Consider the following 25,816-nt stretch of genomic DNA (forward strand, 5'->3'; position numbering starts at 1 on the left):
TCTATAGGTTTTCATGTTATGGCAATTTGTACCCGAGTTTAATGACAGAAAAGGCAACAATTTCTAAATTGGTGATAAACATTTCTTTACAACTTTTTAATGTAAGGCCATTTATTATAATAGGCAAGCCATAAGATGAAAATGAAGGCAACAGAAAAGCTCTTTTCACAACCAATAAAATTAGCACAACCTAAGAAATAATTTAGAAAAAAGTGTTGTTAGAAGAGATGCTGTAGATCTCCATTCCATTACCCAACATTATGCCAATTCATGATTCTAAATAAATCTTTTTAAAGTAAGAGATTAAAAACTCATCTTCAGTGTATACGTAAATTCTGTGTTTTATCATACAGGTATGTTTATTCAACACTATCTTTTGAAAATGGGCCATTTAAAAAGACATAGCAATTTCCATTCTGTTTAATGCATAAAAATCACAGTGGATAGCAGCAAAGGACTCGGCGGGGTGGGGGGGGCGGCATTGAGGAGAATTTGATAATTCACATTGTGATTATTCTGCACATTGATGAAAGATAATTCACACTTCTAAAACCTCAAGACTTCCCTTTTTAAAGAACCAAAATAAACCCAAGACACCTTGCTGACACTTCCTCACCCCTACACAAACTGATGACTTTTTTTTTTTTTTTTTGAGACAAAGTCTCGCTCTGTTGCCCAGCCTGGAGTGCAGTGGCACGATCTCAGCTCACTGCAGCCTCCACCTCCCGGGTTCAAGCAATTCTCCGGCCTCAGCCTCCTGAGTAGCTGAGACTACAGGTGCGTGCCACCACGCCCAGCTAATTTTTGTATTTTTAGTAGAGACAGGGTTTCACCATGTTGGCCAGGATGGTCTCAATCTTTTGACCTCGTGATCCACCTGCCTCAGCCTTCCAAAGTTCTGGGATTACAGGCGTGAGCCACCACTGATGACTGTTTTACATATAAAACTGAAATAGTTGTGGCAGCAAACTATTTTGATGGCAATGAAAGTTTGTAAACTGTGTTTCAATCTCTTTTTCTTATTCCCAAAATGCAAGACGCAGTGTTCTCAATCTTTCAGTAGTGTTTCTCCTGTGAATAATCCTTCGTTTTGTTTGGCAAAGGCAGTTTCTGAATTAAATCTATTCTTGTATACTGACATATAACAAAACGACACAGGTACTGCAACAAGTGCACCTGCATGAACCGAGACACTGGCTTGGCCAGTCTGACAAGGTAAGTTGCAGATCCAGGCAGCCGAGACCTTGAATAAAAAAAAGTTCCATTTTCAGAGTCCCTGATTGAATGCTCAATTAGGTCAACTAAGGATGTATGCCCTTCCACATCTGGCTGTTCATAAAAGCTAAACCTACCATTTGAGTGCTCAAGTCTAGTGTGAAGTGTTTTACCACGGGAGCGAAAGCTCAGGCTTAAAAGATAACAGTCTTCAGAACTGTCCCGATCAAGGAAAGAACCATCTGGCAGGCTTGCTAGCTTCCCTTCTGCCTCCCAACATGTGATTGGTCCCAGTACCATCCTTGTTTTGCAAGATTTTTTTAGCTCCTCTGTAAGGCTTGTCACTACCATGGGACCACTACTTTGCACTGAGACATAAACTCTTGCAACACCAGGAGCAGAGTTAAAATCAAAATTCAAATGACAGAGCATACTTTCAACCATGTGGGCTTCTGTGCCTTTAAGTCCACTGAAGTTCCTTTGGATTTGATTATTTTGCATTGGAGGTAGCAATGGTGAGAGTGGAGGAACATCATCGTGACCCACTCTGGGGCTCTGCAACATGACTCCCGTGGTGCCAGTCAACAACCCATTCATGGACTGATCCACAAAGGTCTCTGGGGCAACAACTAGGTTCTGGTCTACCTGACTCTCATCTTCGGGGAAAGAGAGCCCTCCCACTTGAGGAGGAACCACAGAGACTTCCGTGGTAGAAGAACTGTCCAGACAGTAGTTACTTGATCCTTCCAAAGGACACATCCCCTCATCTAAAGGCACAGTATACTGAATGTAGTCCTGAGGCAGAAGTCCGATAACGACAGGCACATGTTCATCCAGGCGAAGATACAGGTCTCCGTTCTGAGAAGCCGAGCTTTTCAGTGAATTGGCTTGTTCCTGGCACGCGGTCTCAGACTGAAGGTCGTGGAAATCCTTCTGGACGCCATTCAGGGGTGGACTCAGGCTGGAAGAGTGGCCTTGACTCTCACCTCCATCTTGATGCACGTCTCCTCAGAGTTTGTGGGTCGAAGAGGCCGCGGCATGGGACTGCAGTGATGGCTGCGGAGGGAGGTGGCCTTATCGGCCTCTGAGCTCTCACGTCTTTAAAGATTATCGGTGCTGAGGAGGAGGAGAAGGTGTCCTCATCGGCAGAGCTCCTGGAGGGTTTGCCCGCCTTGCCTTTTGGCTTGTTTGGCAGAAAGCCGCCTTTTTAACGTACCCATCAAGCTTTTGCTTTTTGATCTTTTTTATTTATTTATTTATTTTGAGACGAAGTCTTTCTCTGTCCCCCAGGCTGGAGTGCAGTGGCGCGATCTCGGCTCACTGCAGGCTCCGCCCCCCGGGGTTCACGCCATTCTCCTGCCTCAGCCTCCCGAGTAGCTGGGACTACAGGCGCCCGCCAACACGCCCGGCTAATTTTTTGTATTTTTTAGTAGAGACGGGGTTTCACCGTGTTAGCCAGGATGGTCTCGATCTCCTGACCTCGTGATCCACCCGCCTCGGCCTCCCGAAGTGCTGGGATTACAGGCTTGAGCCACCGCGCCCGGCCCGCCTTTTTCATCTTCCCTGTTGATATCGCCGTATCTTTACCATAGCAGCTACCAAATAAGGAATTATCTTTCCAAAGTCACTGGCTAGCGATGGTTGTTGTACTACTATGAAATCAGTTTATTTTTTACTTTTATTCAAGTTAAAAGATTTCCAGAAGGTTTTAAAACTACTTTTCTTCATTATGACTAGTTACCTAATCCAAGGGATAAAAATACTAGGGGATTCACTTCTGGCATGATGGAACGAGATGGTCGGCCGGGCGCTGTGGCTCCCGCCTGCAATCCTAGCACTTTGGGAGGTCGAGGTGGGCATATCGCTTGAGCCCAGGAGCTCAAGACCAGCTTGGGCAACACAGGGAGGAACCCGTCTCCGAAGGTGGCCGGGTTACGCCTCCTCGCCCAGGACCGGCGTGACTGCTGCGCTGGCCTTTCCTCCAGCAACTCCCCCTCCTGCCTCCTTCCTCCTCCTCCTCCAGCTTGTGTGTACTTTTTAAAGATTCACTATATGCACATGCAAGGACATGACTTTATTTCTCTTGCTCTCCTTACATACATATTTTAATATATTATTGCCTTTTTATTTAACTGAATAGATCATATCATATATAATTTGGCAGCTTTTGTTTTGCTTTTCATTGAGCAATGTATCTTGGACATCTTTCATTATCATATCAGCTCATATCGTTCTACCTTTTTAATGAAAGCCTAGTACTTCGTATTATGGATGTGCCAGCACTTTTCAGTGAGATCCCTCTTGATGTAGTTAAGGTTGTTTACAGTTTTTCTGCTACTATAAACACTTATAAAAGTGTTTCTGAAGGATAAATTCCCCGGAACGACTTCTTGATGAAAGGGTATATGCATTACTTGTTTTTTTTTAATTTGCTATTGCACATTTTCAAAATGATTATTTATTCATTAAACATAGAGAAACTAATAAATAAGAAAACAAAAACAGGCCATAAAATCTAATTGCCCAGATAGTGTATTGATATGAAAAATAAAATTAATATACATACATCATATCCGTATATCATAAGTAAGGCACAATGAAAAGACATACAAATAAAAGGCCCCCTACCTCCTATTATTCTCTACAAAGGTAACCATGTGAATGGCTTCCTGTATATACTACTAATTATTTGTGTTGTGAATATAAGCCAGTTTATAAAATATACAATTTAAAATTTTATACAAATAAGATCATGTTGTACACCTTGATTTTTTCCACTTACTAATATACCTTAGTGAGCTTTCTAGTTTACATAATTCTTCCCATTAATCTCATTCTTTTTAATAGCTATGAGTGTTCTATTATTCAATGAAAAACAATTTGTTTTACCAGTGCATGGCTGATAGACAGCTAGGTAGCTTCATTATTTTGCTATTATAAACAATGAGGTAATAAATATAATCTAACAGTAAGTTGTTGAGTAAAGGATATGAATGTCAAATTTTGATTGGTATCGCCAGACTGCCTCTAAAAGTGTAGTATTAATTTATATGCCAACAAATAATATATGATTTTCAACTTCCTCACACTCTTGTAATAGTTACATATAGCTCAACATTTGACATTTTCCATTCTGATAGGTAAACAATTTTATTTTTAAATTTTGCAATTCTTCAATTATAAGGTTAAGCATCTTGTTGTATGTTTATTGGATATTTGAATTTATTTTTACATAAAATCTCTTTTTATTTATTTTGCTTTTTTTGTTGTTGTTTAGGCCATTTGCTCTTTCAAAAAATTATCCGCAAATGAAAAATGTTATTGTTCCTTCTTAGGTAACTATTGCAAATATTCTTAGTTTGTTATTTGTACTGTTGCATTTTAACTTTTCTTTTGTATATTATTTCCTATCATAGAGTGAATTTTTAAACATTTAGTGAAGTCTTATTTAATTTCCTTTTCTTTTTTGGCTCTTGAGTTTTAGATTATATCTTCTCTTCACCAATCTATTTAACAAATTACCCATGTTTTCCTGTAGAAAACTATAGTTTAATCTTTAGCCATTTAATCCTTAATCAGTTGGAATATACTTTGATGTTTGATGTGAGAACCAAGTGAACAGCCACAATTTCTTGGACGTTTCCTTTACAGCGTAAGATTTCTACATGTTTCATCATTCTAGTCATCCTCTGAATTCTTTTTCAGTGCATTAAGAAAAGTGCATGGAAAAATGGGAAGGAACAAAGGATTTGCAGTTAGACAAAACGGGTTAAATCTCAAGTCTACTTAGGTGTCCTAGGTAACCTGGGGAAGTCACTTAACTTCTTTGAACCTTAGCTTCCTTTTCTATAAAATGAGTATATCTACCTACCTACCTATCTATCAGGGCTGTTGCAGGTACAAACAGGCATTCAGCAAACAGTACCTATTATTATTGTTTTAGCATTTCTTCAAAGAGCTGTGATTATAAGTGATGAAATAAAATCTAATAGAAATTAACCAACACAGAGTGCAATATATTAGTTACTTCATGCTTTTTTTTAAAAAGAAGAACACAACATTTTAGGACTAGAAGAGCCTTAGAAACTTGTTTGTCTAGCACTTATGCATTAGAGATGAACCTCGTAAAGGAAGGGACTGGCCCAAAGTCATACTGAAGTTAGCATAGGGATAGGACCAGCCAAGGGCTCCTCTTGCCAAGTCCAGAGTTCTTTCTAGTTTAGCAGATGTGCTCTAATATGTGAGTTTGTTTCTTTTTCACTGAACCAATAATACAATCTTGTTCATTTTAGGCCCAAATCTACATGGGCCTCTGCATTTTTGGAGAGGTTTGTTGCTGCTGTTATCCTGAAAAATATCATATTGCCCTTGTTCCTGTTGATTTCTTCCCTGGTTTTAGCAAACATGTTCTTCTCCAGTCTTTCAAACTTTTCAAGATCACTTTGATTCTTATTTCTATCCCTGAGGTTTGAGTTTTTATCAGTAAACCTTGCACAAATAACATTTTCAAAAGTATTCACAGTTTACATCATCGATATGACATTTTAAAATACCAAGTGTGACACAGCCTCATATATTTACTATTGCTTTTTTTTTTTGCTTCAGTTTGAACTTTTTCACCTGGATGCATGGATTCTCAGAGTTCTGTTTAGAGTCCTCTCCTCTCCAAGAAAAATTCTTTTCTTGAAGCATACATTCTCAAAGATTGGATGCCATTAATTATTGTTGAGATTAATAATAATTGTTAACATTAATTTAGCATCAGGTATGTACATCAGAGATATTTATATATTATTTCATTTAATCCTCAGGAGGGTGGGATTATTTTTCCCATTTTACTGATAAGAAAACTAGGCTCAGAGACTCACTGACTTACTCAAATTTATATGGTGGAAAGAGGCTAAGGATTTAAAATAGTGTAACTAATACTCCTGAGTTCTTAACTACCAATTTACACTGTAATTTAATATCCTGTCCTATTCCGAGTGTCTATGCCTAAAGATTCTAGTTCTGAAACCTGTCTTTCAAGGGCATAAGTCAAGCTCCCTGAGACTAGCAGCAGATGATTGGGTGTGTTTTGCCACTCTGCTCTGTGGTGGTCCAAAAGCAACCTGATCTAGAAATTATGGCCCAACTTATAATGATTAGATCATGTAGGGCTAAAGAAAAAGGCATTGTCAAGCTAGAACAATTTCATTTATTGCTACTTCTTTATGTATATGACTTTTATTGGATCATTAAAATATTATATTCCAGCCGGGCGCTCACACCTGTAATCCCAGCACTTTGGGAGGCCGAGGTGCGCAGATCATGAGGTCAGGAGATTGCGACCATCCTGGCTAACATGGTGAAGCCCTGTCTCTACTAAAAATACAAAAAAAAATTAGCCAGGCTTGGTGGCAGTCGCCTGTAGTCCCAGCTACTTGGGAGGCTGAGGCAGGAGAATGGTGTGAACCTGGGAGGCAGAGCTTGCAGTGAGCTGAGATCGTGCCACTGCACTCTAGCCTGGGGGACAGAGTGAGACTCTCTAAAAAAAATACATTATATATATATATATTTGGGTAAGTTCCATAATCATATATATATATATATATATATACACACACATATATATATATATTCCATATGTTTTGGCATCCTTTTCACAATAATATTGGTAATGAATAGAAATTTGAGCACTTTTAGTTGACTTCTAGTTGTGTTGCTGCTGCTGTTTTTCACATCCTAATGTGAAGATGAGTGGTTTACCATCCTCAAGGTCAAATTTTTTTTCTTTTTGTTTTTAAGAGATGATCATTGTATTTGCTACTTCTGCCACTAGGGGCATTGGCCTGGGGCTCCAGGGGTTCCTTGAATAAATGACGATTCTCTGGAAATATTTGTCTATTTCTTAGTACTATAGAATGAATGATATCAGAATCAGAGGATTTCAAAAATGGAGGAAGTCTTGTGATCTTCTTCAACCCCAATTTATATCGTTAGGCTGATTCAAACACATTCTTATACCCTTGTCCCTCACTATGTTGACCTTTTAAAATTTCTCTGATTCAGCCATTTCTGCATTTATGCACATGCTATTTTCCATATCTAGAACATAGCTTCTCACGCTTTCCTCATCTGGAAAACTTCTTCAAGTTCTTAGAGACTCAATTCAAACTGAGTTGTGTAATGTATCTATTCATAAGGTCCTTAAAAGTCAGATCTCTGCTTATTGGAACTTGTGTTCCTGGCATAGGGTCAGGCACATAATAGGTGCAAAAGAACAAAAGAGGATTGTGAGTGAATAAGCAAGTGGATGTGTGAATAATATTTTCTCACTGCATTATCCTAGGCAAATGATCATCTAACCTCCATGTGACACTGGATCAACGCTAATGAAGAACTCACTGCCTTTCAGGAAAATCCATTCTATTTGGGTCAGCTCCAGTGATTAAAACAAACAAACAAACAAACAAAAAAAACAGTTCTTTGTGTTGAATCTTTCTTTCCACCTCTTTGTTTCAGTTCTGCCCTCTGATGGCTCACAAAACAATATCATTCCTTCTTCTATATGATCCTAATATTTGAACACATTTTTCACTTTTCCAGGGAGTGATCCCACTCCCTTCCCCATCCCTTCATATCATTGTCACCAAATGACCATTTGCTTCTGCTTGCATACCTCCAGTGTCAGGGAACTCTCCTTCCCTAGTTTCTTAATTCCATTTTTTGTTATCTCTTATGGGTGTTATTTCCAGCATCTTGATATAACGTAAAATCTCTTTAGAGACTCAGATAAGTGAATGTGAGATCAAACATGGCAATATGGATGCTCACCCTATGGTTCACTGTACTATCTTTTAATGTGTGCCTACTGTAGTGCCTAGAGATAAACACAGTATTGAAATAAATTTGTTTTTTAAAAAGTATCCACTTAAGTTATTTCACTTTCCAATTTAAGGGAAGAATGAACTAGAGTGACACATAGCCATTGTCAAGCCATGTGCTGTTCAGTGGAGGACAGTGACAGCTAAACACATGACTAAATGCTGGGCGGTAAGTGCTAGCACAAAAAAAGTCAGAATTCTGTGGGGTACACAGGAGGCATTCCTACCAAGGGATGAGGAGGAATGAGCTTTCCTGGAGAAAGTGACATTGAGATGAGGTCATGAATGTTAGCAAGGTGAGGATGGGTGGAGATTCTCACAGAGGGGGAGATTGGGGTGAGGAGATGAGTGGCAAGAGTATTCAAGGCAGACAGGGAGGCACATATGGAGGGCTGGAGGTGAGAGAGGGCCTGCACATCTGAAGAACAGGAAGCAGTTGTTACTGAAGGGCAGATACGGGAAGAACAAATGTGAGAAAGAAGTGATGAAGGAAAAGAAGAAGAAGAAGAAGATGATGGTGATGATGGTAGCCGACATGTACATAACACTTAATATGTGCCAGGCACTGTTATAAGCATTTGATATACAGAAATTCCCTTAGCCGTCATAACAACTGTGTGAAGTAAGAACACACAACAATCCCCATTTTACAGAGGTGGTAACTGAGGCACAGATAAAGTAACCTGTCCGAGGGTACATTGCTAACATACGGCAAAGTCAGGAATGAAACTCAGGCAGTGTGGTTTAAGTGTCTGCATTCCTTTTTTTTTTTTTTTTTTTGAGACAGAGTCTCTCTTTTCTCCCGGACTGGAGTGCTGTGGCGCTATCTCGCTCACTGCAAGCTCCGCCTTCTGGGTTCATGCCATTCTCCCGCCTCAGTCTCCACTACAGGGCCCGCCACCATGCCCAGCTAATTTTGTGTATTTTTAGTAGAGACGGGGTTTCACCGTGTTAGCCAGGATGGTCTCAATCTCCTGACCTCATGATCCACCTGCCTCAGCCTCCCAAAGTGCTAGGATTACAGGCGTGAGCCACCGCGCCCAGCCGCGTTTGCATTCTTAACCATGACATAGCCTCTCAAGGATCTGGTGATCCAGGGCATGATAAGCCATTTTAGTATATTTGACCGTAATGAGGAATCATTCCTCAGCTTAAAATTGAGAAATATTATTTTAACATCATTCTTGTGCCCCAGGAGTGCTTACAGGTAGAGAGAATGCACAGGAAGGGAATATGCAGGAAGCATGTGCTTATGGCCAGCCTGGCTGCCAGACTCTGAGATTGGATGGACCCCCTTGGAGATGCTGCTCAGAAGGCAGAGCAAATGCTCATGGCTGCCAAGGTTTTCCATCACAGCTCATGTCCATCTGCCTGCTCTGAAAGCAGTGTCCTGGGAAGAATACTGGGTTTAGACCCGGGAAGGCCAGGATTCAAATCTTGGTCCCTTCCCTTACCAGCTCTATGACTTTGGGCAAGTTCCTTAATCTCTTTGAACTTGTTTCCTCATATGCACCAAAAGATGTGAACCCTCCTTTTGTTAGGCTGTTATCAGGATTATTAGAGTTTAAGCAAATAAAATGCTTAAAATAATATTTGGTACATGGTAGGTACTTACCAAATAGTTGCTATCTGTATTATAGCATATCCATTATCTATGTAACCAGGACTTTTAACTGGCTTTTATCAGCAATAATAAAACCAAAGAATACATTTGATAGAAGACTATCTTAGAATAAAAGTAGGTAAGAACTACAAATTTAACAGAATTATTAACTGTGAAAAAAGTACAAAGGAGTGACCAAATGGGAAAAGACTAGATAATTGGCACCACATTTCAATTAAAATGAGACAGGTACAGAACACAGGGGACTGTTTCAAGCCAATAATTTCACAGTTGGGGGTCTGGGTGCAAGGTGGCAGGGGGCAGCAGGGAAGAAATTGGGGTAGAATGCAAACTATTTCTACTTTATTCAGAGAGACTATGAACAGATACATTATGGGTGTATTAAACACATGTAGAAGGCTCCCATTCTTTCTCAAGAGGGAAAAAAATCTATTTTCATTTTTCCTGAAGTGATGAGATGCAATGAAGCGAAAATGTAAGTTCTGTTGCCAACTCCGCCATCAACTTATTCAAGCCAGCTAATGAGCTGCTCTGAAAACTGAAGGTGCTGGGCCACACCATCCCTAGGGTCCCCTGTGTTGTAAATTTAATTATTTCTATGGCTTAAAAATAACATCTCAAAAGTATTTTACAGTTAGTAAACTGTTTCCCCACCTCACATTTGTTACTGAACAAGGTGATACATAAACAAACCAATAGAATAAACAAATTCACATGTATTAAATGATCTTATCACATACTTATGTGGGTAACAGGGAAACTATAAATATCACATTCAATGTTGAATTGTGAGCAGTCTGATGGCTGGCATAGAACATAGATAGGGAGAAAGAAAAAATGCTGCTAGCAGAAGTAGACCTTGAATGCCAGAGCAAGAAGTTTTGTCAATAAGTGGCTACGGAAGGGTTTTACGGAAGCATTTAACACAATTGGACCTGTGTTTATGGGAGAGTAACTCTGGCAACAGTGAGAAACTGGGGTTAATGAACTAAGTGAGGACAGGGTAGGAACCATCCCAGTAGATAATCAGATGTGATACTATTGAAGTGTTACCAATGATACAGATAATTAAGGCCCAAATTAGGCAAATGAGGGTGGAATTGAGGGTGGGAGATGTGGCACAAATTTGAGAGAGGAAAACAGAGGAAGGTTCTATGCAGCTATTCTCAAATACTTGTGGAAGCCAAATAGAGTTTAAATAATATTTACGGTGTTGAGCAGATTGAAAATGGGAGATGGGGAAGGTGTCAAAAAGCTTTAGGATGATTGGAGGTGTGATGATACCATTAATCAAGATGGGAACACAGGATGGAGAGTGGGTCTGGGTGAGAGGATAATGTATTTTGTTTTAGACATGTTGACTTTGCTATGTCTGTTGGATATCTACAGTTTTGCAGACAGTTGGAAAATATCTACCTGAAGCTTAGAGAAGAGGCCAATGTTCAAAATCATTTTAGATTTCATATCCCTATGGTCAGTACCCTGGTCAAATTAGACCCAGATGTCGAAGAAGCTTGATATACAAGATGGGGATAATAAGAGTACCATGTCACAGAGTTGCGATAAGGTTAGATTAGTTAATACATGTAAAGCACTTAGAACAGTGCCTGGCATCTAGTAAGAGCATATAATTATTAGCTATTGTTGAACCCTCTCCTGACGTACACAAACAAGATGACTTGGGAGAGTATAAAATTATCTCAATGCAGGCTCATTTGACCAGGGAAAAGTGCTAGGGTTGTAGGCACTGAAACAGAAAAGCACAATCCTAGGAGTTAGGAGTCCTGAGTTCCAGTCATGTTGTTAGCTTATTTGACTTCGAGAAGTCCCTTCGTCTCTCTGGGCCTCAGTTTCTTTATCTAGAAAGAGAGCCTCATACTAAATCTCAGAGATCCCTTCTAATGCTTAATAAACAAATATATTCTATGCTCAATATGTATTTTGTTGACAACTTGAGACAAACAGATCATTATGCATTAAACTTTTCAAATACCCTCCAGCATGTTTCAGAGTGAATGAACTATAAATTGTATTTGAAGTGGGAATTTCTAATTAAGTTCCCTTCTCCTCCTGGAGGCTGTTACACTTTGTGGAGAGTGGTAATATTTCTGACAGTATATGCATTACAGCTCAAGACTAGAATCCTTCTGCAGCAGAGGCAAAGTGAAAAATTGATATTGAATATTTATGTATCTTAGCAGTTAAACATTAACTTCCCTTTAAATTTGGATTCCTGATGCAAAAACAGACTTATAGTTAAAAAAAAAATTAGACCTTTAAAAATGTTTTGGATTACCAGGTCATTTCTAGAGGGATGATTATTTTGGAAACTTTAAATGAAAATAATAAAGTATAATTTGGCTATCCAAACCCAGCTTACTAAAGGCTGAAAGACAGTAACATCTAGAATTCATGCATTTCAAGTAAAAAGCTAACTATCTTTATAAGAATATACAAGCAAAAAATAGTTGAAACCTTATACAAATATTATACAAACACAAGGTGATACTAGTATCTCCAAGCTCTGATTTTTACATTAACTCCAGACTTGAAATCTATCTGCTTACTTGACATCTGCAGATAGATGTGTAAGACTTTTCAAACTCATTGCGCTCAAAATCAAACTCAAAATTTCTCCCAAACATGTTTCTCGAGAGTTTTCTCACTTTCAGCAAACAGTACTACCATCATTCTCCTCTCAAACCACTGAATCAAGAACCTCCATTCATTTCTTCCCCTCCCACCTCCCCATGCAATCCCTTAGTTCATAGCCATATTCTAATTCCGTGCACTTTTCTCCAACTCCACCCCATCCCTCTAGGCCAAGCTATCATTTTCCCTGGGAATACTACAGTAGCCTCGATGGGTCCGTCCATTCTCTCTGTGGCCCACTCCTCCCACCCTCCTCTATCCCTTTTTGACTCGGCAGCCAGAATGATCTCAAACTGTATATCAGATCATGCCTCTCCTCTGCTAAAATCTTTCTTTTGGTTCCTTGTTAGACTTTGAATGAAATTCAAACTCCTTTCCTCGGGCTCTGCCTATGCCTCTTATTCCATCTTATTCCACTCTGTCTTCTTTACTGTTTGCTGGCCACAAGGGCCTTCATTCTGTTTTGCATCAGTCAAGTTTCCTCCAGTCTTACAGCATTTGTGCCAGTGGTCCCTTTGACTGGTGCTCTTACCTAGCTTTTCTCATCTTTGACAACTTATTTTCATAAGTGTCAGCTCAAATGCCAGTTCCTCAAAGAGCTCTGCTGACAGTCACATTTAAAGTAGCCTCCCAGCCTATCTCTAATTCACCTGGTTTTACTTTCTTACAGAATTTAGGCCCACATGTTATTCTGTTTATTATCTCACCCACCCTGAGAAAAGCCCGCCATAAGTAGAGACCTTGACTGTCTCTTTTAACTCCGTACTTTTAGTGCTGACTACACTATGTAGATATTCAACAATATTCCTTAAACTAATGAATGGTTATAACTATAAAATCACATAACTTTATTTAAATCATTAAAATTTATTTGACAACCAGTTATTGTGCACTTGTTATGAGCCAGGTACTAATTAGAGTCCTTTTCAGAAGGCATTTGTCCTCTAGGGGGAGAGTGGTTGATGAAACTGAACTCGGTGAATCAGCATCTTTGAGGGTGAGGCCCAAGACTTTTTTTTTTTTCCTTTTTTTGAGACAGGTTCTTACTCTGTCACTCAGGCTAGAATACACCACTATGCATATGACATGCACCACTATGCCTGTCTAATTAAAAAAAATTGTAGAGCAACCAATATGTTCCTTGAAGCACCAATATGCCTTCAATGTTCTTGCAAACATTGTTAAACAGCCACCTCCACATCATCCAAGCCTCTAAATTGTTCAGGCAGTGTCAGACTCTGGGCTGAAGGCTAAATTCCTACCCTTCAAGATCTGCTTTGTGGCTTCTTACCTCACCCACCAAATGTTCTGTCCTGAGATGACATGTGTGTGTGCTGCTAGGCTGACAGATTCCCTGTGGTTAGGGTGAAATTTGAAGCTGAGATCCTTTCTCTGGTGGATGGTGGTAAGAAAAAAGCCTTCTGAATGTGCTCAACATATTCTCCCTTTTGAAATCAGTGGACTAACTGAAAGTGCTCTATTACTCTTTTTTTAAACTTAGTTTTTTTGTGATTTCTGGGTTTCGGATATTAAAATATCATTATTTAATCTTCTGCTAAAACACTATCAATAATAAGTTGATTAAATAGAGAATGAACTATTCATATAATGGAATACTATGCAGTCATTAAAAGCAACAGCATACATGTCTAATATTTTGAAACTAAAAAAAGTCATGATCTATTGCTAAATTAAAGAAAAGCAAGTTGTAGAACTATAGGTATATATAGTTTGTTTGTTTCAAAAAAAGAAAGGGATGAATGATCTTATAGAGAATGCCTGCAAGGTTACACAACGAATTGGTAATGGAGGCTTTAAGGGGCTATGGTATTGTGGTGGGGAGGGGAAAAATGCTGAAGAGGAGAGAATGGGTTACATTTCATTTTATAGCCTTTAACAGTATGTGAATATTTTTAAGTAAACATGTTGTACTATAACAATTTAAAAAGTCATACAAAAAAGTTTTAACTACTGAATTTGAGGTTTGTGTTACCTTAGCAATAAAAGACAAAAGGGGCTATGTAGGCAAATTTAAAATACAGTAATATTTATAGAAAACATGAGTCCTAGAGTAATCAAATTTTCAAATATTGCATTAATCCATTCAATACATATTTACTGAATGCCTTCTTTGTGCCAGTCATTGTGCTATTTTTGGGGGATGGATTGGTGAAGAAAGCAATGGTTCAGCCCTAAGTGACTTAGAATCTAACAGTAGTTCTCAACTGGGTATGAAAATGTGTCTATTTGTGAGGGGTGATGGTATTTTTGTTGTTAAAATGTCCAAGTCAGGAGTCAGCATTGGCATTAATTGTAGAAGGCTCATGTGTGTTAAATGTTTTGCAAACTGTGGCACAATCAGGCATAGTGAAAAAATGTCCTTCCAAAAGTGCAATAATATCTGCAAAAAGAAATACTGAATCCATACCATTTTTCACATAAATACCCTAATTCCCAGTGAACCTTATTATTTTGTTCAAACAAGTTCAGTTGGCTAAGTTCTGGGTGAAAGTTATTAACTAGGAATTTGTCTAAATAGTATACAGATTTGAAAGCAATAAGGATGTTCATTTCTACTTATCGTATAATATTCACTAATTTGGTTTAGTTTACGTAAACTAATCTGGGCGAAATTGTAACGTAGGTGAAAAAGGTTAGTGTTTCCTTTTTTCCTCATACACGGTTAATCTTGTTCATAAGCTTTGGAATCAATTTTAAAGGAAGGAATAATGCTGTCTCCAGAGACATATCTGTCAAACAGTCCACTCCTAAAACATCTGAAAGGCTTGAGCAGGAATAAGATACTAATGGAATTGATCTTGGTCAAAATCCGCTTATGCAAAACTCAAACTCTGGCTGCTGCATGCGGGACTCACCTGATGTTTTTTCATCATAGCTCCTCAAGTTAATGACATTCTTTTGTGTTTGGGCTTATGTGTATCTTGGCATCTGGCTGTTGCCCATAATTACATCTTAGTATTTCTTTGACTTATTCCTCACCTAAAAATAAGGTAATCATCTCATTGCCTAAAAGCTCCCAAGAAACAGGTTTTTGAGTTTAGGCAAACTGTGTCAAGAACTCTTAAATCCCCTCTTCCCAATTACTTTAGTCAAATCTTCCCAATTGCAATCAGTCACATCTTTTTGGGAAGTCAAAATCTTCCCAACTGCAATCAGTCAAATCAAGAGGAGGAGATCTGAATAAACAGAGATGCTTGAAAATCAACTTGTATTCACCACTATGAATGAGAAATAATATTTATTAAACTATTTCTCTTCAAAATATCTTTTGCTTTTGTTTTTTTCCTTTCTAATTTACTATGCTAGTTCTAAGCATTGATATGAACTACTGAAACAGGCCTTGTTTCCTGTTTATTTTGAAAAATTTCAAATTATAGAAAACTTAACATTATAATAAAAACTCAAAGATTCAACAGTTCTTAACATTTTGGTACATTTGTTCTCCCTCTCCTCCTCCTTCTCGCTGTCTCCACTTACCTACCTATCTGCCTGTCAGAAGGCACACACACACACACACACACACACACACACACACACACACACACTTTTTCTGAACCATTTGAAATATGTTGCAGACGTCATTCCACTTTCAACCTAACATATCAGCAAGGCATCTTCTCAGTGTAAAGATATTTTCTGTATAACCACAATGCCGTTATTACTCCAGAGAAAACCAACAAAACTAATATTTCTATACAATTTTATATATTGTACCTATTCAAATTTCCTTAGTTATTCTCCAAATGTCTTTTACAGATTTTTTTCTTAAATCTAGGATTTGATCAAGTTTTAAGCATTGCATTTGGTTGTTATTAGGTCTTTAGTCATTATTAGTCTAGAACATTACCTACATTTTTCTTTAAATAAAATTTACTCTTTTTTAAAAAAAAAATTTCAGTCAGATGCTTATAGAGTGTTCTGCATTTTGAATTTGTCTGATTATTTCTTCCCAACAAGAATCAAGTGAAACATTTTTAGCAAAATCCAATGTGTAGTGCTGTGTATTTCTTACTATGTCACAGGAGGCTCAAAATATATGGACCACCAGATCTCTTCATTTAAAAGGCACCTTTCTATTTTGCGAATAACACCCTATAAGGTGGTTTATTTGAGACCATGTAAATATCCTTTTTCCAGTAAACTTTAACCCCTAATTTTTTTAGCATCTATGGATTATGCTTTCTTGAAATAGTTATTTTGTTGCAGGTTAAAAAATGGTTATTTTATAAATTCTTTATTTCTTCTAGAATTATTAGCTGGTATTATTCTGTGCAGGAGAGCTTCTCCTTTATATATATATATTTTTTCTGTATCATTCTGGATTTATTTTTGATATATCATGACTTATAATTTTTTACATATCATATTATAATGTTTTTGAGATATAATACTGTTCCTTTTGATATATCATATTTTTTGTTTTTTGATATAGCATGATATTATATCTCATTACCATACGGTAGACTTCTAATTGATGTTAGCTTTTCCTCTAACCTCTGTCTCTCTCCCATCCTCCCTCTCCCTTTTATCTACTCTCAGTACCTTGATAGTCATCTTGTATATTACAACCATTCTACTTTTCTTTAAATGCTGCCTTTCACATTTTATACATGCCACAGATGCTTATATTCATCTGTGTTCCTGACTGCTTGTAAATTATGTGCAAATTTCTTATCCGTACATTTAAGCCCTTTCACAATGCAGCTTTTACCACAACCCTCTCTAGTCTTTTTAAGACCAGAGACTTCTCTGATATGAGGGAGGATTACAGTGGATTCTGACTAGTCCTCCCATATCATTGGTGGAAAGAGTGAGGCACAGAGAATGAAGTTATTTTCCAAGGTCACTTAGTGTATTTGTAGTAGAGTCCAGATGAGAATGCTAGAGTTCAGTGTCCTACATTACACACCTCCTCTCCTAAGCAAACCCTCTGCTACTGCCAGAAGCTTCATGTCCATTCCTATTCTAATGTTGTTCCTTTGGGCCTAACTTCCTCCTCCTTGTTTTACTTCCTGTTTTCCTGGATTCTTTGAAGTCTTGGCCCTCTCTTTTGTCCAGGTCAGGTTCTATCTTCCCAGACCTCCTGTAATCATGACGGTCTGTGACACTTACTTGGGCCATCAGCCCCACAACCTGGCAGCATTACATGAATTTTGGTCCTCCTTTACTCTTCTATTATTATTTTTAAGCTGAGAATTAATGCAAGCTCATTTTAAACAACTGAAACAATACAAAAGAACAGCAAGTAAACTGTGAACATCTTTCTATCTTAACCTTCAGGTAACCACTGATAATAAACTAGACAAATTAACTCTATACACTTTCTCTACACATATTTATATATCCCCAGGTACATTCCCAATGTCTAGGATAGTGCCTGGTTCCTGTCAGTGAGTGAATATACATGAGTGCAAAAACATTCATGTTTACCTCCATATATAGTCATCGTTTTAAAGAATGATTCTATAATAACACATGATGTTCTGTGATTTGCTTTCTCTTTCTATTTACCTTTTTAATGAACAAATATCAATAACCAGACTGTAAGCCCCACAAGGGCAGTCCCAGCCACTGTTTTAGTCTTCTTGTTTTCCCAGGATGTGGCACAAATTGCTGTCCTCATAAATTATTATTGAAGTGACTACAGCTTTATGTGCTTGATGAATCTCTTCCTCAATTCTGAATAAGCCTTAAGGTTCACAAAGGCTCCTCTTTGTCTAAAGAGGAATTATTAATCAGCTCACCAAGGATTTCATGGCCAATTTCAGTGTCTAATAGTGAAAACAATGTAAACTAGAAAAGAAAGTAAAGTGAGGAGAATAATATAGCAGACAGGCAGGACCCTGGAAGGTGGCAACCAACTTTGCCACCTTAAAGGGCAGAGTTCTCTATACTAGAGCTGCCATCTTCAGCCTTAACTCTAAGCATTACTGATTTCAAAAAATGCTTCTAGACATTTGGGGGAACTAGAAGCAGCAACAGAATCATTTCAAAACTCTCCTGAAAAGACAAACTCCATACAATCAGGAGTGAGAAAGAGTGACGTCCTCTGGAATTACCTCTCTCCTTCATCACTTTCCTTTGTTCTCTCAAGCATATATCAAGACTTCATAAAAGCAGTCAAAGCTGTGCTGAATCTTTCACTATCAGTCCCAAGTGGATATTGTAAGCATCAGAAAAATTTTCCATTTACACAGGCAGGGAGGTATTTTCAGTAATTTAAATCTTTTCTAATTACTAACCAATTCCCTCTTTCCAGCCTCCCAGTTTAGCACACAGAAGGCTGCTCCCTGCAGAAAACAACTCTCCAGCAAGGTGTGAGTTTCCATGGTTAGTTGCCAGAGCTTCAGATGTGAACGGAGCTGCATAGCCACAATCCTTTCAGTGGATAAAGACATCAAGAAATAAATTTCCACTGCATTCGTTCAGTTCCTAGCACAAAGTGAATGCTCAGTAAATAATATGAAGGAGGGGAAAGGCCAACCAGGAGAACAGAAAAGAAACGGATAGAGGGAATAAAGAGGGAAGAAATCTAGCCAATTGACTTTCAAACTGTTTGTGACCAAGAATTTAACTGTGGAAGGAGATCACTAATAAAGATAATACTAGCTACTGAATCCTGAACAAGAGGGTATTGTGATAGGCTTGTTATTGCTAATCCTCCCAAGAACTTTGCTGATGTCAACTTTAAGATGGTAAAACTGAGGCACAGAAGATTAGATGCTTCGAAAGTAGCAGAGCTAAGATAAGAGATCTGGTCTGTGTGACACACACACTGTGTCCCTTTTCCCCTACTTAATCTTCCCTCTTCTCTTACAATACCTGCTGTCTCCAGCCTTAGGCTTGCAGGTAGCACTCCTGTCTCTGACAGCCACCAACGTTGCTATGTGCTTCCAAATCTACTTCTGCTCCCCACGCATAAACATTCCCTTCCCCATAATATCGCATGCCTTCTAACAGCAACCTCAGCTCCTGCTAGTGCCTGTCATCACAATGGGCCACTTTGCTTTTCCATCTCAGTAAACAGCCCCCCTCCAGGCATATTGTAGTCTTGGTCTCTAGGGGCTGTTTCCCTGTTTCTTTAGGGCGAGCTTGGTCAGTGCAGGGACCAGCTTTCCTCAACAGCTTTTTGCCACTTTGGGTATTACAGAGAGCACAACAACCCCCCAGAGCATTTTAACGTCAAACCCTTTTAATATTCCTGTGGCCAAGTTCAGTGCCTCCTCACCCAGCTCCTTCCTTGAACTATGCTTCAGCCTATATTTGGGCCAGTTCTGTGAGAGGCTGGCTGCAGGCTCTGATCAGTGGTGGGCTCTGCCACATCTTGTGAGACCAAGAGGCATTAAGTCAGTAAGCACAAGGGCAGCAGTCATCCAGAAGGGGAAGAAGCACTGGAGGCTGCCTGAAACAGGGGACCTGGAACTCTCAAACTCCATTGACTGCACTAACAGTTGCCAGCATCAGAATAAAATATATATGACTAGTCCTTGCTGTTCTTGGCACGAGGAGTTCCATGAAACCCAGACATACAATTCTGCATTCTTTACACTCATCATCCTCTATCTTTTCCCTTTCCAAGTTTGCATTGCATGCAGTTTCCTATTGCATTGTTTTCTCTTTTGTCAAACTCCTACCACCTGGAAAAGTTGCCACGTACACTGCACTGTACACTGTACACCATACACCATACACTGCACACTGCACTGTAAAGGTGTGGTCCCTTCATTCTCATTTTTTTCCCTCTCTATTATACCTCCCCCTTTCCTCCCGTTCTCCCCTGCAGAGTCTCACCTCTGTGATCCTCTCCTGATCTGTCTCTCTGCATCTGTGACTAGATTCCCTTCACTTCTCCCTTCCTTACCTTTCCTCTGCGGCTGGGCTGTGTCTATTTCCTCCTCCTGCAGCTGGTCTCACTTGCTTTTTCTTACCACCTCCCTCTGAGTGATCTGCCTCTACTTTCCTGCTGCATCCTCCCTTCTCTCCTCTCGTTCATTTATCCTGCTTTATTGGGAAGACAGCCTATGACTGGCTGTTTACCACCTAATTTCTGGAATTGTGTTATCCTTTTGAAGTCCAAACTGACATGCTGTGACAGTCTCATAATTAGGCTTATAAAAATAAATCTTTCTCATTCCACCATCAATACAACTAAAACACTGGGTTAGCTGTCAAATACAGGCAAGCCAGAGGAGCTTGCTCCTGAAAACTAAAATAGCAAAATTATCTGTGCTAGCATTTTGAAATGCTATCTTAGGCTGTGTTGCTTATACTTAATGCTCTGTGACTCTAAGTCAAGGACAAGCCTCAAGTTAGGGTTTTTCCATGTAGGGCTTCTGGAGAAACTCCTTAGGATTTATAGGTCTCTGGAGCTTCTTCAAAATCCACTTGTTCCTGTCTACTATAGAGACCTGCTACATATGAAAGAACCAACTGAATGTTCAACCCCCTTCTTAACATCATCATTATACACTGAAAGTTCTAAATTCTATATTTGCTCCTGAACTGACCCTTAGTCCTTGCCTAGAACCAGTCAGTCAACAATAGCTCAACTTTGGGCTTTTGGGTATGTGTGTAGCTCAAGGTTTATATCATCTGCATTGTAACCTCCATTTCTTACCCACCCTTTGCCAATATTTTCTTCCCTCTTAAAAGTATGAAATAAGTACTGAAATGTTTCAATTTTTGTATGGCCCTAAGACACAAAATACGGGTTGAAGACGCACTAATGGGAAAATTCACATTTGAAGATGTGAAAACCATGAATATTAATTAGAAGACAGATGCATGCATGCCATCCATTTGCAGAGAATGCATTATTGCTAAATATTGCTTCTCTTCAAAGTTATGCATAATGAGAAAGTCAGGTAAACTAGGAAAAAGTATGGATTTTTGGATAAATAGGAGACTAAGCAAATAACTATGCATAAAAAGCATAAATCACTCACCAACAAAATGTATAATCTACAATGTGTTTTCCAGGATAATGTGTGGGAAGGTATCTGTTGTATGAATACAAATTCACCCTTCTTTTCTCTTTTTTTCAGGCTTGTGAGTGTTCCACAATGTAAATTATTTTTCCCGAGCACAAGTCCACTTGAGGATTAGTGAATGGGTGTGATTTTCAACCAAAAAAACTTGTATTTAGCCGCCTTCTTTCTCACACCTAGAAGTTCCTGGCTAATGTTGATATTTATCAAATGCTGTGTGCAATAAAAACAAGTATTTCCCCAAAGAAAGTAAATTGTGCTGCAATTATTTATGTGTGTGTATGTATACATGTATATATGCTGTGTATAAAAATATAAATTTTGGTAATTATTGATGAGTAGATAATACCTTCGCACATTTATGTCCCTAAAGGAAGAAAAATCCAGGGATAGGTATATTTTCATGAAGGCTCGGTGAATTTGGCTCTGGCTTCTGTCATCATTTACCTTTGGAATTTTGTGCTTTAGTTCCTTTGTTTATTAAACAAACAACAAAGAAACAAATATTGTGCAAGAGGAACTCTGATATTCCATTCGGAGTTATGATTCTGTGATTCTATCTTGTGGTTTTAAAATACTACATACTGTAAGATGTTTGATTCTGCAAAGAGCTATGAATCTATTCTGCCTTTTCGTATGCAAAAGTCATTCTTTTGTTTACTCATTTATTCTAGAAACATTTATTTGTGATTTAGTATGTTTATTTATGATTTACAATAGGTTCTGTGCCATGTCCCAAGGATTCAAAGATTATTTAAACACATCCTCTGTTCTTGAGGAGCTCAGTATATATAAGATGACCTTGGCTGGGCACTGTGGCTCACGGCTGTAATCCCAGCACTTTGGGAGGCCGAGACAGGCGGATCACGAGATCAGGAGATCGAGACCATCCTGCCTAACAGGGTGAAACCCCGTCTCTACTAAAAATACAAAAAAATTAGCTGGGCATAGTGGCTGGTGCCTGTAGTCCCAGCTACTTGGGAGGCTGAGGCAGGAGAATGGTGTGAACCCAGGAGGTGGAGCTTGCAGTGAGCCGAGATGGTACCACTGCACTCCAGCCTGGGCGACTGAGTGAGACTCTGTCTCCAAAAAAAAAAAAAAAAAAAGATGACCTCTTACTTTATAGAATTTTTTCTCAAAGGTCTAACTGTAGAAAATCAAGCTTTCTATGCAAAGAACTCAACATGTACCCATAATTTCAAGTCCTGATGCTAATTGGTAGTGTATTTTGGAGAAGTGGTTTATCTTTTATATTAAATCTCTGAGGTAGTGCAATAGAAGGGAAAGAGTGTGGGTTTTGTCCAGCAGACTCAGGTTTGGAATTTTGACTCTGCACATCTATGAAGTGATGATAGGAATATCTACTTCAAAATGGTTGCAGAGTTATATTGAGAACTGAATAAAGTGATGGAGATGAAAACTCACTCAATGAATGGTAGATGAAAACCCACTCAATGAATGGTAGCTTTTGCTTTTACTATGGGAAATTGAACAATACTTCTGCTTTGTTTAAGCACCCTTTTCAAATCAGTAAACCAATAAATTCAATTTTTCTGTACTAAATCCTTTGAAGACTCTTTTCTTAGCATAATCTATGGCTGTAACCTCTATGCAAAAGTCTGGATTAGGTGGAACCACACAAAATTGACAATATTCAACTTGACCTACAAAAATGGCAATTTCATATGGTTCAGCCTAATACCATTATTAATACCACTAAAAGAAAATTTTAATTTCTACTTTTTAACATAAATAGCATGTACAACTTCAATTTTTTTCTAGAAGAGCATTTCCTCACTAAAAAGTATGTTTAGTGTGTAAAATTCATGACATTTGCTGTTTTGATTAAGAAAAATAATGTTAAAATAAATCTTCCTGGTTCTTTTTTCCAAAATGGTTTTAGGAAGTTTAAATTTGAGTTAAACGCTGTGAAAATTTTAGCCTCAGCAAATGTGAAAAGGGACATTAAAGACTTATGTATTGTCGGCTATCAGGGAAAAGAGTAAATCTTTGACTATTCTAAAAGAACAACATTAAAGTTGTCAGCTAATGAGCTGAAAGTTGTTCTGTGATATATTACTGAGCAAAAGATTAGAGGAAACTAGTATAACAGAGAGAAAGAGAAAGAGAGCCCCATTTTTTCCACTGCTGTATATGTGGCAGAGACTGAGGACTGGGAGTGTGTAGAAGTGTGAGAGAAAAATGTGGGAGAAGTGTTTAAAGTGTTCCAAGGAAACTAAAATGAAGACAAGAATATGTATGCTGGGGTTCAGGTTTTCAAAACAAGCTAGCTTCTACCTAGAACTTGTCATCAACACCCTTTACTAGTAGCTTTTGAACTTCCATCTGTCTACTGGGCTGGGAACACTCTTCTTGGTAGCCACATGTCATGCTGCCACCCTTGCCTTGGGAAGCTCAATTCAAATCCTATTTCTTCTATGAAATTCTCCCCAGTTACAGGGCGTTTTCTAGAAGTGTTATTTCCTCTATCTTTAACACTAAAGCAAAATACTTCTATGTCTTCCAACTCTCCCATCCCAAGTGTTTTATAGATGGTTTGTGGTTGTGTTTAACAGTAATAGATGGGCTAAGAAATATATTTGTCCATCTGATATGGCCTCAAGACTATCTAGTCCACATTTATTGAACACCTACAATGTGCCAGGGGCTGTGTCATGTCATGTACTGAAATCAATAAAAATAAGACTTGGGTTTGGCATGAAGAAGATCACAGCCTTATGTAGCCATCTTTGAGATGTATAAATGAATAATCCTATGAAGCACTTACGATGCTTCTGAAATTCTTTCCTCGTAAGGTTTACTGGGAATCCTATAATCCCACCATTTGAGATTCACTGTTTTGGTCTTAAGCTTAGTAGATATACTGTGAAAATCTCGATATAGTTAGTTGAAATAATGCTTTGCCTGTTTCCTAACATTCAACCTCAGTGTGAACTCCTTCATCTGTTTTCTTTCACTGAAGGACAGACAAGAAAGAGCATGAGGACACTAGACCCCTAGGTACCATAGAGTGTGAGGAGGGACCAGAATTGTGGGAAATGTACTTGAGGTCAGCTTTTATCTGGCAGGAGCTGCACAATGCTACAGAGTTGAGGAGATGGGATGATGACCAAAAGGCCAATGCCCATTCCTCTTAGAGTTGAAGCTCATTCTTAGAGCCTTGAGCACTGGGACTGTTGGTGGCACTGTCAAAGAAGGCAGGACCACTTGCTTTGTGTCAGGCACCATGATGGGTGCTCTACCCCATAAAACTTTGAAAAGATCATTGTCATTTTATAATAAAAAGTTTATTTGGGAAATACTTGTCCAAATTTGCACATTTTCAGACTGGAGTGCAGTGGCGCAATCTCGGCTCACTGCAAGCTCCGCCTCCTGGGTTCACTCCATTCTCCTGCCTCAGCCTCCCGAGTAGCTGGGTCTACAGGCGTCCACCACCATGCCCGGCTAATTTTTTGTATTTTTAGTAGAGACGGGGTTTCACTGTATTAGCCAGGATGGTCTCGATCTCCTGACCTCGTGATCCACCCGCCTCGGCCTCCCAAAGTGCTGGGATTACAGGACTGAGACACCGCACCCGGCCTATTTTTCATCTTCTTAACCTTTGAGAAATAAAGGAATCCAATTACCCTCAAAAGGCAGGTACTACTTCAAGGGAAATACTTTTCAATGCAAGTCCATTTGAGGACCAGCCTTTTGCCGTATCAGATGAAGACAATTTGAAAGTGAGAACAAATTTCATTTCCAACATTTTCAAGAGCAGAAACAAAGATTCTTTACAGGATCCTCTGAGATTTGATAAAAAAAAATTCCATCCTTTGCAGGAATGCTTTCTCCCAAGCCCTCTAAATGCCTGCAGATGGTCAGCTGGCTCCTGCTTGAGTAACTACAATGCAGTGACACAAGGCCTTTTCACTCTACCCACAGCGCTTAGCACAGTGAACAGACACATTAAGTCCTCAGTAACATCAGAAAATGGAGACTGAGTAAGGTTGAGTGACTTGTTCAATATCAGTTAGGCGATATATGGTAGAAACAGTATTTGAAGCTAAACCTGTTATGAACTCTTGCTTTTAGATGATGCCTCTTTTGGTTCTAATAGCATTTTCTACAGCAACACAAATAAGTCTACCTTCATTTCTGCAGAATGGTCTTGCAAGTGCTTTATCAACAAAAACAACAGCAGCAGCAGCAGCAACAACAAAAATAATAGCCAACATTTATCAAATCCTTCCAGGTGCGAAATGTTACACTAAACACCACATGTATTATCAATTTCTCCTCATAAAAGCCCTATACGTAGACACAGTCATCATTTTATTGATAAGAAAACTGAGGCACAGAGAAGTTAAATAAATTGCCGAAATTCACAATTAAAAACAACAGAGTCAGGATTCAGACTCACTTTTTTTCTTTATGTATACTTTTATTTT

At 38.7% G+C, this 25,816-nt stretch overlaps 1 protein-coding gene and 1 pseudogene across 17 annotated transcripts in view; both read right to left on the reverse strand.

The window, feature by feature from the left end:
* The window catches only part of DLG2 (discs large MAGUK scaffold protein 2), a 2,210,459-nt gene that overhangs the window by 357,688 nt on the left and 1,826,955 nt on the right, over positions 1-25,816 (reverse strand). The window lies entirely within an intron of this gene.
* LOC116477252 (suppressor of cytokine signaling 6-like) lies at positions 979-2,943 on the reverse strand (annotated as a pseudogene).

Source organism: Hylobates moloch, unplaced genomic scaffold (genome assembly GCF_009828535.3).
Source record: "Hylobates moloch isolate HMO894 unplaced genomic scaffold, HMol_V3 SCAFFOLD_11, whole genome shotgun sequence".
Lineage (NCBI taxonomy): Eukaryota > Metazoa > Chordata > Mammalia > Primates > Hylobatidae > Hylobates > Hylobates moloch.